Raw genomic sequence first — 10,952 nt, forward strand, 5'->3', positions numbered from 1 at the left:
CTTATGCGTGAGGTTCTTTATTTTAAATGTGAGTGTTAGTTTTGCTTTAGGGTCAACAGGCTTTTTTTTTCTTCTTCTTCTTGAAATTCAGTCTTTATGTTGGCATTTTTTTCTTTTTTGGTATGCCAAATCATTTCTAAGTTATTGTGCTTAGGCATAAAATCTAAATGTCTCTGTAGCACATACTTCAAAATAAAAAGTATTTCAGTTTCTTTCTTTCTTTTTTTTTTTTTTTTTAGGTTCGGAGTGAGTGTTGCTGCCATGCGAACAGGACTGGTACTAGAATGAGCCAATTTTTGAAGCTACTGTGAGGGAAAATGAAGGGTGCATTATAAAAAAATTTCAAGTTGTTTTAGTAATCATACAAAATCTGTTCTGTTCTGTTTCCATATTCAATTTGTCCAACTTGGAGTCTTTCACTGCCTTTATTTTAAAGAATATTTCAATAGAGTCTTTTGTCAGCACAGGCCGAGCAAAGAAGAAAATACTGGCTATTCTGCCAAAAGTCATAAATGGGTCAGTAAGTTATTTGCTATAAAGATGCAGTGAAGTCTTTGCCCCACAAAACAGCTGTCTACCAGAGAAGGCAAAGCTATGGCCCGGGCATAGGGTGTAAATGCCTGCTTGTGGGCACCGTCATTTGCTGGCTTGTGGCAAGAGCCTTATTTTTTTTTTTCCCCCTGTTCTGTTTGGGCAACAGGTGGTTACTGAGCTGACTTATTTGAAATTGCTCCTTGGATTGATTGTGGGCTTTCCTGACTCCCTAGCCCATGTAAAATTCTCCCTTCACAAGCTCCCACAGTACCTTCAACCTCCTTATCCTGTTACACTTAACAATTGTGAATACATCGTCAATACTGTGAGCGTTTGGTGTTTGCTAGCTCCTCTGCTGGGCTATGAAAGGCCTGAGAGCGGGGAACACGTGTTTATAGTTCACAGATAGCAGTGATTTATGGCTCCTTCCACCTCGAATGCTCTGTGCCTACAATATTCAATACCGTAGCCACCAGCCCCATGCGGCTATTTAGATTAAAATTATGTAAAATTAGGGGCACCTGGGTGGCTCGGTGGGTTAAAGCCTCTGCCTTCAGCTCAGGTCATGATCCCGGGGTCCTGGGATCGAGCCCCGCGTCGGGATCTCTGCTCCGCCGGAACCTGCTTTTTGCCTGCCTCTCTGCCTACTTGTGATTTCTCTCTCTCTGTCAAATAAATAAAATCTTTAAAAAAAAATTACGTAAAATTAAATAGGATGAGTGATTCAGTTCCTCAGGTAGTTGGTAGTTACTGCATTACAAGTACAGTTATGAAATGTTGCCATCATCGTGGAAAGTTCTACTGGACAGTGGAGTTTTCTGTCTTGTTTGACAGATCCTGGTGGTGGCAGATCCCTAGGGATAGGATGGGTTCTAGAGTTTTGTGTTCATCTCATTGTCCTTGTCTAGAACACAGGAAATGAGGAGATGGACTGAAAGATTTATCTGTTCTTCAGAGTTTTTGCAGAAGACCCACAGAGGAACGCCCTCTGTACTCCTTACTATACAAAAGGCAAGACCCAGAGGTTAAGCACAGGTGTGTTGGATCTGGGTAGCCTGGGTTTGAATGTTCTATTACTTACTCCTCTGAGCTTCCACTTCCTTATCCATAAAATAAGGGTAATACTAATGTCTCCCTCATCGCAATGTGGAGGTATTGATGTAGTACTGCTTAAATCTCACTTAGCAGGTTCCTGGCACACTCTAAGTGCTCCCATGTGTCAGCTCTTGGTATTAATTTCGTACTCCTTTGTTATCTACCTTAGGACCGCCATTCTTGTTTCAAGAATCAGACCACATATCTTAAAAAACTATGTTCTGACTTGCTGTCCCCATCCTACTCCATCCTCTGTCCAGCACTGTGCCCACTCCAGAGCCCAAGAACCCTTTATTTTAGCTCTTACTTCATTGCACAGTCTTTTCTCTCCCCTCAGAAGGCTATGAACATCTTGAAGACAGGTTCTGTGCCTTGTCTTTGGATCTGCAGAGCCAGTGTCTTGTCCACTGCTGGCTTTCAGTGCTTGTGAGCTCCTCATGGGAGGTTACAGATTGTCAGTATGCAGCTTTAGCAGGGATGAAAATGCGTACCCATAGGTCGCCAGGGCCTGGTTATTTTGGGGCTAGATGTATGGTGATTGTTAATTTCTAGGTGAGTATTTGAAAAGTGTATCTTGCCAACTGAGCCCTCACTGGCAAGAGATCTGGTGCTATGATCTGAATGCTTATGTCACCCCCTCTTCCGCCTAATCCATATGTTGCAATCCTAATAGCCAAGGTGATAGTATTAAGAGGTGAGGCTTTGGGGAGGTGATTAGGGAATAGAGTAGAGCCCTTATGAATGGAATTAGTGTACTTATACAAGACAACTCCAGAGACATCCCTCACCCTTCTGCTATGTGAAGATCCAATGGAAAGGGGATATCCGTGAACCAGGATGTGAGCTCTCACCAGACTGAATCTGTCGGCACCATGAGCCTGGAATTCCCAGCCTCCAGAATGGTGAGAAATAAATTTTTGTTGTTTATAGACTACCTAGTTTATGTTATTTTGTTACAGCAGCCTGAACACACTAAGACATCTGGTAACACTGACCCAAACAGTGGTTTTAGAGCCAAACCCCAAAGGATACCAACAATAAGGCGAGTTAATTCTAGCTACTTCAAACGATTGCAAATGTAAAAAAAGAAAATGCAACAAAGTACTAACTGATAATTCTTTTTATTAAGATTTATTTATTGGGGTACCTGGGTGGCTCATTAAGTCATTAAGCGTCTGCCTTTGCCTCAGGTCATGATCCTGGGGTCCTAGGATCGAGTCCCGCATCAGGCTCCCTGCTGGGCCTGAAGCCTGCCTCTCCCTCTCTCACTCTGCCTGTTTCTGTTCCCTTTCTTGCTGTGTCTCTCTCTGTCAAATAAATAAATAAAATCTTAAAAAAATAAAAAAGATTTATTTTTTTGAGAGAGAGAGGAGAAAGGGAGCATGAGCAGGAGGGGCGAAGGGAGAGGGAGAGAGAATCTCAAGCAGACTCCATGGCGAGTGTGGAGCCTCACGTGGGTCTTGATCTCAGGACCCTGAGATCACCACATGAACTGAAACAGAGTCAGACGCCTAACTGACTATGCCACCCAGACATCCCAGCTGACAATTTTTTTAACGAAAAGGATCTTGCTACTGAAAAGCTGTCATTAGGGGTAAACTCAAGAAAGTGAAAATGTGAAGGTTTTAATATTTTTTTTTTAATCTGCTAAATTTTCTGCTTTTCCAAGAGTGACAAACATTGAGAGTAGGACCCATTTCCATCTATTATCTTCTCATTTAGGATTTCAGAACAGCTGTCATTGGACATATTGCTCTTTCTAGGAGGATTACTATCTCCAGAATTAAGAGTATGTCATTTAACCTGGAGGAAGGATATGCAATTTTGAACCTCAGTTTTTCATGTAAAGAAGGTTGTTTTCCTGCCTCTTTTACTGCTCAAAATCCCTAAACTTGATTATCAAGCAGAGAATTTTCTAGAAGGACTAAATTTTAAAAATACAGCCACCAGAAATTTCCATCAGAATTTTTCTGCTAACTGAGAATCTTTTGCAAAATGTTTTCCTTTTACACAAGAAAACTTGAATCTCCCTTGTTTCTGATCATTCAGGATTACTTGGAAATTTTTACTGTAATCGTCAACAAGAGTTGGCATGAAGCCAGATTTCATGCTTTCACTTTGAAGTTTAGCTCTCATCATCTAGTTTTTTTTTTTATTATTATTATTTTTTTACTTCCTTATTACTTTGCCTTAACCCCTTCTCAGAGCAGTTCTCTTTTCTACTTGGTTTGGATGCCAGAGAGTGTGGGGAACAATAAGTTGTATAAAAATATTCCTAATTCCCTCCACTTGTTATATAAGGAAAATTGAACTACTATTTTTGTAAAAGTGTTTTATCACCACCAGGTAAGGATTTTTTTTTTCAGTTGAATTATTATTATTATTAAATTTTTTAAAAATTGAGGTATACATATAACATTATATTAATATATATATTAATTATATATATAATAATATATAACGTAATGATTAGATATTTGTATATATTGTAAAAGGATCACCACAATAAGTCTAGTTAACGTTTATCACCATTCATAGTTTCAATTTTTTTTTCTTAGCCACAGGTTAAGTTTGATGGTAAAGGCAATGAGGCTTCCAAGCAAGGAATTCCAAAAATCCCTAGTCTTTAATTTATAGACAAATTTAAAAATTATAAACAAACTAAATGGTTTAGTGTTTTTAGGCTCTGATACACTATTTTCTTATAAATGATGAATCCTTGGAGGTACCTGGGTGGCCTCAAGGTGGGACCTGGGTGGGTTAAAGCCTCTGCCTTTGGCTCAGGTCATGATCCCAGGGTCCTGGGATCAAGACCTGCATTGGGCTCTGTGCTCTGCAGGGAGCCTGCTTCCCACCCCCCCACTCCCACCTGCATCTCTGCTTACTTGTGATCTCTTTCTATCAAATAAATAAATAAAGTCTTATAAATAACAAACCCTTTTAGAAAAAAGGAAAACCCATTATAAGCCAATCTCAAAAAACTCCCATTACCACACAGTTTTTTTTTTTTTAAAGATTTTATTTATTTACTTGAGAGAGAGACAGTGAGAGAGAGCATGAATGAGGAGAAGGTCAGAGAGAGAAGCAGACTCCCCATGGAGCTGGGAGTCCGATCCCGGGACTCCAGGATCATGACCTGAGCCGAAGGCAGTCATCCAACCAACTGAGCCACCCAGGCGTCCCCACACAGTTTTTTTTTAATGTTTGATGTCTTTGTATAATTTTTACTGTATTATACTACACTATATTTAATAAATAATTTAATAAATAAATAAGTAATTTTCTAAAAATCAGAGATAGAAGTAATCTATCTCTGGATAGATTCAGTGGATCTAATTTCATTGAAAATCACACCATAATTTAATTGTGGTGCATGTTGTAAAATTACAAACTAGGTTGATTTTACAGTTTTACTAATTCAAGACAGGGCACTGATCTGAAAAGACTAAGAGTCTATACGGTGTATTGGACATATTTGGGTGGACACTGGTGAAGCTGAAAATCTCAGTCCCCTGGGTCTCTTTGAGCCTCACTTGTTAGAAGATGTGACCTTCCTTCCTGGGTCTGAGAAGTTCAGCTTTTTCTTACTTGAAGACCTTGTAATAACCTTACCAATTCCTTCTGTTAAATTAATTCTGTTGAAACAGAATGTGGTTTTAATTTTCCCAACAGGCTTCTGAATGATGTGTTATCCTAAAACACTCTAAAGCATCATTTTATTCTCCTTGAAAAGAGTTTCATGGGCTGGGAAAAAAATTTATAATAAAGATTACCCTTTGTCTATGTAACCATTGGCTTTTATTTCTACTTTACCATCTACCAGATGACACTCTGATTTTTAGTTGATATTTTATTTATTTATATATTTGAGAGACAGAGAGCGCGTAGGTGGTAGGGAGGGGCAGAGGTAGAGGGAAAAACAGACTCTTCTCTGAGCAGGAAGTTCATTGCAGGGCTCCAACCCAGGACCCTGAGATCATGACTTTAGCTAAAGGCAGTCATTTAACCAACAGTCCTCTGGGTACCCTTTAGTTGATGTTTTAAAAAGAGCATAGTGTATTAAAAATTTCTGCTCAACTTCTTAAATATGGAGATCATATTTACATGGTATCATGACATCTCATTAAAAGTAATGAGATAAACAAAAGATAAGAGACTTTTAATCTCGCAGAACAAACTGAGGGTTGCTAGGGGAAGGGGGGGTCGGGAGAGGGTGGTCGGGTTATGGACATTGGGGGCTGTGTGTGCTGTGGTGAGTGCTGTGAAGTGTGTAAACCTGGCGATTCACAGGCCTGTACCCCTGGGGCTAAAAATACATTATATGTTTATACAAAAATTAAAAAATTTAAAAAAAAGTATCTGGTTGATGTTATAATGACACCTCACAATTTACAGTGTGTGTGTGTGTGTGTGTGTATTCCTTTGATTTGCACCAACAATAGCAATTATTGGTGAAGCCAACTAGTTAAAACCAAGCTTTGGTCTCCACCTACTCTTAAACCTGAACTTTCTCCGTGTCATTACCACCAATATTCTAGTTATATAAACGTCAAGCTTAAAATCAACTTTAACTTCTTTATCTGATGAGCTTTCAAATTCTATTCCATTTGTTGAGTCCCTATGCAATAAGCTCTCGTTACCTCATTTTCTTTGCGTGTATCTGTTTCCTTTTTCCTGCTCCTGCCGTGGGTTTAGCACAGAAACTGCCTCTGAAACAAGCTATATTCTCATTTGCACTTTTCTGTTTCCACTGCTCCCTGTTATTTCATCATGGTGGTCTCCCTACCAGACCTTCTGACTCTTCTTCCTCGTGCCTCTCCAGATTACCTTTGCTGACAGAAGTTTAAGGCAATCTCTCTGAAGACCCCGTATGTACTTTGTGCCATTAAAAGACTATTAACATAGCTCAAAACTCTGGTAAAGAGAAAAGTAGCACAACATGTCTCATCTGACCTCTTTTGTTGACATTCCTATATCTGAGGGACACAAACAGTTGAGTAAGCAGAGCTGGGTAACACGATGATCACATTGTTCTTTACAGAAAGTAATTTTTTCTAGTCTTAATATTAAGGATGATATTTAATGAGGTGAAATATATTTACCATGCCATATGAAAAAAATATATACACATTGACATAAGTAATAATTGTCCCCTGCCTCAGCTGTTCATGATTTTGACAAGGTAATGCACGCCTCACCGCGTCCCGCTGATGGCATCTCCGAGTATCTTTATTTAAAAGAGCTGGAAGCAACAAGGCTGGTGTTGATTTTTTGTTAACGAAGAAAAAGATCCAAGGCTGGGCTGACCTTTACTTATCCAGAGCCTGTTTTAGTTTAGCAAAATTCAATCTGCCTGAGATGAAAAGAAAATTGACTTTCTTATTTTCATTGTCCTATCCTGCAGGGAAAAATAAACTGAAAAGGTGAACGCAGCTGTCTGATCATCACAACGGGCAGCTCTGCCTTGCAGCTGGAGATGCATAGGAAATTGAAATTTACAACAACATGGGCACTGCCCCTCCTCCGAAACAGGTCACTGTAGTTGTATTTGTATTATTGGTTTTTGCTTTACATATTCACATTTCTCCGCAATCAGTTCCTTATAGAAAACTCTGTGTGGCTCAGAAATCAGAGTTTCATTAAACATGGGTAGGTAGCCCAAGGCATTAATCAGATAAATATTATATCACTTGGGAAATCTCTCTCTTTCAGGTTATCTTTTACCTCTTCCCCTCCCCCTTACCCCTGTCCTTCCCCTCCCCCTTATCCCTATCCCTCTCCTGTACTCACAGAGCCTGTTAGAGCCCAAGAGTGAAGCAGGATCCTGCCAATCATAACTTTTGCTTTTAAGATTTTTCAGGAGATGGTGCTCAAAGTCCTGGAGCAGGTGCAATTCTCTTCCTGAAGGCACCTCTTCTGTGTCTTCCCAGGACTCCTGATCCTAAGAGTAGACCTTTTCTGTAGGCAAGAAACACTTGTGGTTCTGTGTATATATATAGTGGATAAGAGGCTTTGGAGTAAAACGTATTGGACAGTTCCTCTCTGTCACTCATCAGGTACATGATCTCTCAAAGGCTCAATTTCCTCACACACACACCACACAGGGATGGCTGAGGATGTAATGAGATAAACAAACTGAAAAGAAATTATAGAATACCTGTGTTATTGAACCCCAAGTTCCACTGCCTGTCACTTGAAAGGCTAATACTCAAGAGACAAGTTTTGATTGGAAAGGAATTTGAGCTTTATTCAGGAGTCCAGCAACCTGGGGAGAAGGCAGACTCTTGTTTAAAAGCCAACTCCAAGGCTTCTGCCTGGCCCAGGGTTGTTTTTTTTTTGTTTTTTTTTTTAAAGGAATTTAGGGTAGTTAATCACTGAAGTGAGGACAGTAGGCTGTAACATTTCTTGATCATGGACAGACTTGGTAGTGCTGGCTATGATCATTGTCTTAGCTTGGGTGCTGTGAGGAGGTCCAGTGTGTGCTTCATGAGGTCCTTTCTGAAAAGGAGGGCAAGGTCTACAGATGCACAAAGGGAAGTTAGTAAAGTCAGTTGTATGACCTTAAAAAAGAGAAACATTTTGCTAAAAAAAATTGCTGGGCTAATCAGAAATCTGAGGCATCTTCAAACAGAGTGGCTGGACTCTGTGGCCTGGGAAACTTCTGGTCCTTCATTTTTCAAGGCCAAGGGTCTCTAAATCTCAAAGAAAGCAAATTAGTTCTGTTATGGATAAAGGCACTTAGGTCAGCAAGTAAGGAGTGTATTATCTTGAACCAAGATAACACTTGCCTTGCTACTCCTGCGGACATCACTTGGAGTTGCTTGCTAGAGATTCCTAGGTGCTCTCTCTTAACTTGGATGGGTCAGGATCTCTCTGCTTAATCCATGTGAAGTATACTTCCCATATGGTTTTGATGGGTAGTTAGACTTGGAAGCTGGATGGGCTTGGAAGAAGCTGAGGGTCTTAAACTTCTACTTTCCTCATTCATCCACTTCCAACTTTTTTTTTTTCCATTTTTAAAAAAGATTTTATTTATTTATTTGACAGAGAGAAAGAGCACAAGTAGCAGAGAGGCAGGCAGAGAGGAAGGAAGCAGGCTCCCTGCCAAGCCCGATGTGGGGCTTGATCCCTCATGACCGGAGCCGAAGGTAGACACTCAACCGACTGAGCCACCCAGGCGCCCCCACTTCCAACTTTTAACAGGAAAATCCCTTCTGTAATGTCTTCATTAGCACCCATTTAAACATCTCCAGAGACAGGAGAATCACTGTTTTGAGTTTGGGGTAGCCTTGGGGTAGCCTTGTTCATATTTGGCAATTTTCAGAATGCTTCTAGTACTCAACCAAAGCCCCCCCCTCCCACCCCCATTGATGCTAATTCTACTCCTGGGGAAACACAGGATAGATTATCCTTCTTCCTATTTGACAGCCTTTCAAATATTTGAAACACATTCCATGTCCCCTAGAGTGTTCTTTTCTCTAAATGAGCACATTTTGCCCCAAAGTCCCAGTTCTCCAGTTTCAACCACTGCTTAATCTAACCCTTGCCAAATGTATCCCATGGCTAGATTCCCAGTTGCTGTACTTATCCTATCCTCCCAGAGCTGATTTGCCTTTGAAGTTCACATTCCTCATTTCCAACCACTCTTTCCTTTGGCAAGAGTAGACAAAAGATGCTCTTTTGTAAGTTGCATCCAAAGGAATATCACATTTTTAAATTTTGTTTTCCATCTCTTCAAATATAACACAATCTACTCAAAACCAAAACACTTAATACAAAAATATAAGATTTTTAGTTGTAGGACTCTGATGGGGATAGGAGACTGAGACAACCTCCAGCCCAACTTCTTTCCATCAGACCCATTTTAAAGATTAGATTGGTAAAGTCACTATGGATAACAGTTGAAGGTTCCTCAAAAAATTAAAAATAGAACTACCATACCATATAAACCAACAGTTCTGCCTCTGGGTATATATCCAAAGGAAATAAAATCACTATCTCAAACAGATATCTGTACCCCTATGGTCATGGAGGTATTATGTACAATGGCTAAGACATGTAAACAAGTGTCCATAAACGGATAAATGGATGAAAGAAAATGTGGTAAGTAGGTACAATGGGATATTATTCAACCATAAAAAAGAAGGAAATCTTGCCATCTCTGACAACATGGATACATCTTGAGGACATTCTGCTAAGTGAAATGAGCCAGACAAAGAAATACAAATACTATATGATCTTATTTGTATGTGGAATCTAAAAAAAGCAAACTCATAGAAACAAGGAACAGGTTTGTGATCTGCAGAGGTACGGGATAGGATGTGGGGAAATGAGTGAAGGGAGTTAAAGGGTATAAACTTCTAATTATGAGATGAATACATTCTGGGATGTAATATAACAGCATGGTGACTATAGTTAACAATGCTGTATTGTATGTTTAAAAGTTCCATGAAAATAGATTTTAAATGTTCTCTCTCTGTGTCAAATAAATAAATAAAATCTTTAAAAAAAAGAATAAAAATAAAATGAAAATATTGATATTAGCAGTGTCTACTTCATAGCACCGTTGAGCACAGTAAATGAGAAAATATTAGGAAACTCTTGGCAGGATGTTTAAAAACATTAGCTCAACAAATACTTTGTGCAGACTGGGAAAAAGAATCTAGGCCTTCAGACATTGAATGCCAGTCTCTTCCCATTGGGTTCTGTTGCCACACCCAACGTGGCTCATGTGTTTTTCTTGTCCCCAGTTCCTGGAATATCCCAAACTGAAGGTCTCACAAGGCCACTGAGGGGCTGCTGAGGAGTACTAGATGAGCCACTGAACTTCTCACCATCCTGCTCCAGCTGAACGAAGGTAATCACATCTCATGCTTTCCTTGATGAATCAATGGCCATGGGATGGCAGTTGATATCCTTTTTATATGCTGCCAAGAGCCTTGCACAATTGACTGGCCACCTAAACATGTGGCTTTACTTCTGTTGAATCATCAACCTGGAAGTTTTATCCAGGCAGAAACTTAGGCCAGTTAATCATACCCAGATGCAGAAGCAGCCAGGTATGGCAAAACTCCTTTTCTCTACAGTTCTTCCCCTCATCCCCCCAATTTTAGCCTTTCTCCAAATGTGGTTCTTGAATCACCTGCCTTAGAATCACTTGGGAATTTTTTTTTTTTTTTTTTTTTTTTTTTTTTTTTTTTTTTTTTTTTGTGAAGAAGGTGGGGGAGGCAACAGAGAGAGAGAAACTTAAGCAGGCTCCATGCCCAGTGTGGAGCTCAGCACAGGGCTTGATCTCACAACCCTGAGATCGTGACCTCAGCTGA

General features: G+C 39.8%; 1 long non-coding RNA gene across 1 annotated transcript; it reads left to right on the plus strand.

The window, feature by feature from the left end:
* The first annotated feature begins 1,175 nt into the window (after window positions 1-1,175).
* Window positions 1,176-10,499, plus strand: LOC101674458. Its single transcript, XR_200313.3, has 3 exons — window positions 1,176-2,531; window positions 7,034-7,161; window positions 10,380-10,499. It is a non-coding gene; the product is annotated as an uncharacterized LOC101674458 (long non-coding RNA).
* The last annotated feature ends 453 nt before the right edge of the window (window positions 10,500-10,952 follow it).

The sequence above is a fragment of the Mustela putorius genome, unplaced genomic scaffold (assembly GCF_011764305.1).
Source record: "Mustela putorius furo isolate JIRA1106 unplaced genomic scaffold, ASM1176430v1.1 tig00003909_pilon_pilon_pilon, whole genome shotgun sequence".
NCBI classification, from domain to species: Eukaryota; Metazoa; Chordata; class Mammalia; order Carnivora; family Mustelidae; genus Mustela; species Mustela putorius.